We start from the raw sequence: 4,707 nt of genomic DNA on the forward strand, positions 1-4,707 counted from the left end.
CCTGGCTATTTTTTGGTTGCAACCGTCGTTGCTGTTTGGCGGCCCGGATTGGATTTGAACCCGCCACGTTAGGTGTATGTGGCTGGCGCCTTAGCCACCTGAGCCACAGGCGCTGAGCCTGCTTTGCCTTTTTCAAATGAATTTTATTGTGGGTTGGCTACCCTGGCAGTAACTTTGTAGAACGCTGAAAGTTAAAGTTACTCAAGACTATATATGATACTGGAAAGAATCACCAAAAATTAGTGAAAAAAAATTTTTTTTATTTGAGACAGTCTTGCTTTGTTGCCCTCGGTAGAGTGCCATGGCGTCACAGCTCACAGCAACCTCAAACTCTTAGGCTTAAGCAATTCTCTTGCCTCAGACTCATAAGTAGCTGAGATGACAGGCGCCTGCCACAACGCCCGGCTATTTTTAGAGATGAGGTCTCGCTGTGGCTCAGGCTGGTATCGAACCTGTGAGCTCGGGCAATCCACCCACTTGGCGTCCCAAGTGCTGGGATTATAGGTGTGAGCCACTGCGCCTGGCAAAAAAAATTTTTTTAGATTTGCTTCTTCCTTTCTTTTTTTTTGAGACAGTCTCACTATGTCGCCCTAGATAAGAGTGCTGTGGCGCCACAGTTCATAAGAACTTTAAACTTGTGGGTTGAGCTCTTGCCTCAGCCTCCCAACTACCTGGGACTACAGGCACCCTACACAATGCCCGGCTATTTTTTCTGTTGCAGTCGTCATTGTTGTTTAGCAGGCCAGGGCTGGTTTGAACCAGCCAGCCTTGGTGTATGTTGTTGGCACCATCACTGTGCTTTATTTATTTATTTATTTTTAAGAAATAGGGGTCTGTAAGAAGAAAAAATAAAATAAGATAGAAAAAAGAAATTGGGGTCTGGGACCGGGTATATTAACTCATGCCTGGAATCCCAGTACTCTGGGTGGCTGAGGCAGGTGAATTGCTTGAGCTGGGGAGTTGGAGAGCAGCCTGAGCAAGAGTAAGACCTAGCTTGGCTCCGTAGCTCAATGGTTAGGGTGCCGGCCTCATACACTGGGGCTGGCAGGTTTGAACCTGGCCCAGGCCTGCTAAACAACAATGACAACTACAACAAAAAAATAGCCAGGCGTTGTGGCAGGTCCCAGCTACTTGGGAGGCTGAGACAAGAGAGTCACTTAAGCCCAAGAGTTTGAGGTTGCTGTGAGCTGTGATGTCACAGCACTGTACTGAGTGACACAGTGAGACTGTCTCAAAAAAAAAAAAAAAAAAAAAAAAAAGGGCAGCTCCTGTGGCTCAGTGAGTAGGGCGCCGGTCCCATATACCGAGGGTGGCAGGTTTAAACCTGGCCCTGGCCAAACTGCAACAAAAAAATAGCCAGGCGTTGTGGTGGGTGCCTGTAGTCCCAGCTACTAGGGAGGCTGAGGCAAGAGAATTGCCTAAAGCCCAGGAGTTGGAGGTTGCTGTGAGCTGTGTGACGCCACGGCATTCTACCAAGGGTGATAAAGTGAGACTCTGTCTCTAAAATAAATAAATAAGAGTAAGACCTGGCTCTACTAAAATATAGAAAAACGCAGGGGGCAGTGGCTCACTTCCGTAATCCCAGCACTTGGGAGGCTGAGGCATGTGGATTGCTTGAGCTCACAAGTTCTGGACCAGCCTGAGCCAGAGTGAGACATCTCTAAAAGTAGCAGGGTGTTGTGGTGGATGCCTGTAGTCCAAGCTACTTGGGAGGCTGAGACAAGAGAATCACTTAAGCCCAGCAATCTGAGGTTGCTGTGAGCTATGACACCCGAGCACTCTATGAAGAGTGACCAAGTGAGAGTGTCTCCCTCCCCCCAAAAATAGAGGTCTCACTGTTGCCCAGGCTAGAGAGCAGTGGGAACAACTTTTGGCCTCATTTTACCTTTTTTTTTTTTTAACAGACTTAATTCACTTTATTCTTGTATAAAAACCCTATGTTGTAGCCACAGCTGGAGCCTGGGTCCTCTGCAGAGACTCTGGTGTGGGTCTTTACAAGATGGTCAGTGAATTCTTGGTAAGGAGACTTGGTGAACACTGTCTCTTTCCAGAGATCAGGAGATAGCTATAGGTCTTGGAAATGGCATCAAAAGTGGCCTTGGCAAAGTTGCCCAGGGTGGCAGTGTAGCCCCTGCCTGAAGTGCAGCAGTCATCGATCCCAGCCATCATTAGCAGCTTCTTAGGCACAGGTGCTGAGACAATGCCAGTTCCTCTAGGAGCAGGGATGAGACGTACAAGCAGAGAGCCACAGCGGCCTGTCACCTTGCAAGGAACAGTGTGAGGCTTGCCGATCTTATTCCCCCAGTAGCCTCTCTGCACTGGGACAATAGAGCTTGGCCAGAATGATGGCCCCTCAGATGGCAGTGGCTACTTAATTGGAACACTTAACACCCAGACTGGCATGGCCATTGTAGTGCCCAATGGCAACAAACGCCTTGAACATGGTCCTCTGGCTAGCACGGGTCTGTTTTTGCACTGGCATAATCTTCAAAACCTCATCCTTGAGAGATGCCCCAAGAAAAATCAATGATCTCAGATTCCTTAATGGGCAGGGAGAAAAGATAGATCTCCAGGGATTTGATCTTCATGTCCTTGACCAGGCGGCCCAGGTTGGTGACAGACATCCACTCTTTGTCCTCGGCCTTGCTTCTGTGACCCCAGCCTCGAATGCCACTGCTGAAGCCTCCATGGAAACCACCACAGCCTCCCATTCCAGGGTCCCTGGGGCCTCCAGGCCCTCCCGCTGCACTAGCGTCACCCGCCATTTGGGTGTTTTTGTCGGGAAAGACTCATTTTTATATTCTTGAGGGAGATTTGAATTCTTGTAATGAACCTACCCTCTAGTTCTGGGTCTCCCCCGTTTTAACCCTACCATCCCCAGTCCCATCCCAAAAGTATTTGATGAAGATGTTAACTTTCAAGGTCTCCTTATGTTGAATACATAATTCTCATGAACAGTCCCTAGATTCACCAATCCTAGAGGTTTCCTAGAGGGGTTGGGCTGGACCCCAGAACCAAGAACAGCAGCACAAAAGAGGTCAGCATGAAAAAAGTGGGGTGAGTTGGGAGGAGGGCTGGTTAGCCAAAACAGTAGGATGATTTAGGGGACTGGATGGAGGTGGCGCTAGGTTTGATTTCCCTATTAGGAACTGGACTATGGAGGTCATGACTGGTTGGTTGCAGAAGCCACAGAGGCTAGAGCAACATTCCCATGTGCTGAACTGACTGACCACTACCCTCCTCCAGACCTGTTTTCAACATACCCATCCAATCACCTGTCACCTCACCCATTACACAACTGCAACTCATGCTTCTCCCTCCATGGCACGCCCAAACTTCCAGAGTTAGCCAGGGCCAACTGAGAACTTAACTTTCTCCTCCAACAAAGGACAGAGGACTCCTCCCATACTCCTGCTCACCTCTAAGTGGCTGCCTTAGGAACCCCAGCAGGTGTGGCTTAGGCCAGTCTCAGAGAAGTCTAGGCCCTCAAACTCTGCTCTCCTTTGGGTCCACCTCTTTCCCAAATTGGACTTGAAGACTATGGGTCCCTGGGTAAACTATTTACTACCACTGAACCTTTTTTCTTTTTTTTGGGGGGGGGGGACATAAACTCAAGCTGTTGCCCTCGATAGAGTGCCATGCCATGGCATCACAGCATCATAGCTCACAGCAACCTCCAACTCCGGAGATCCTCTTGCCTCAATTTTCTTATTTTTAGTAGAGACGGGTCTTGCTTTTTGCTCAGGCTAGTCTCAAACTTGTGAGCTCAAGCAGTCCACCCACCTCGGCCTCCCAGAGTGCTAGGATTACAGGCATGAGCCACTGTGCCTGGCCATATCTTCTGGATTATAAAAAGAATTAATAGCTTACACCACTGGCTGGTATAAAAATGTTTGGAAAATGTGCAATTACCGGCTCAGTGCCTAAAGCTCAAGCAACTTAAGGCACCAGCCACATACACCAGAGCTGGCGGGTTTGAACCCAGCCTGGGCCTACCAAACAACAAGTACAACCAAAAAATAGCCAGGCGTTATGGCGAGTGCCTATAGTCCCAGCTACTTGGGAGGCTAAAGCTAGAGGATCACTTAAACCCAAGAGTTTGAGGTTGCTGTGAGTAGTGACACAGCACTCTACCCAGGGACAGCTTGAGACTCGGTCTTAAAAAAAGAAAATGTGCAATTATCCTATGTAGTCTTGCTCTCACCTAGGCTCGAATGTGGTGAGGTGATCAAGCTCACTGCAGCCTTGAGTTCCTGGGCTCAAGTGATCTTCCTAACTAGGACTACCAAGTAGCTGGCACTACAGGTGTACACTACAAAATTTTTAATTTTTTTTTTTTTTTTTGTAAAGATAGGGTGTTACTATGTTGCAGAGGCTTGTCTTCATCTCCTAGCCTGAAAGTGAATCTCCCAACCTCCCAGAGTGCTAGGACTGCAGGTCTGAGCCACTGTGCCCAGCTAATCTTACTACTTAATATACAAGAGATATATATGGATCTATAGTGAGTGATGGCTAGGCAAGGTGGCTTATACCTATAATCCTAGCATTCTGTAAGGCCAGGGTGGGAGGATTCCTTGATCTCAGGAGCTCCAGACCAACCTGAGCAAGAGTGAGACCTCCATTTCTACTAAAAACAGAAAAATCGGCTCGGCGCCTGTGGCTCAAGTGGCTAAGGCGCCAGCCACATACACCTAAGGTGGCGGGTTC

At 48.4% G+C, this 4,707-nt stretch overlaps 1 pseudogene across 1 annotated transcript; it reads right to left on the reverse strand.

Annotated features, from left to right (window-relative positions):
- Positions 1–1,893: 1,893 nt before the first annotated feature.
- Positions 1,894–2,765, reverse strand: LOC100943688 (annotated as a pseudogene). The gene has a single exon (XR_154427.3). The product of XR_154427.3 is annotated as a 40S ribosomal protein S2 pseudogene (transcript).
- Between the last annotated feature and the right edge of the window lie 1,942 nt (positions 2,766–4,707).

The sequence above is a fragment of the Otolemur garnettii genome, unplaced genomic scaffold, assembly GCF_000181295.1.
Source record: "Otolemur garnettii isolate 467f Iridium unplaced genomic scaffold, OtoGar3 scaffold00127, whole genome shotgun sequence".
Classification (NCBI taxonomy): Eukaryota; Metazoa; Chordata; class Mammalia; order Primates; family Galagidae; genus Otolemur; species Otolemur garnettii.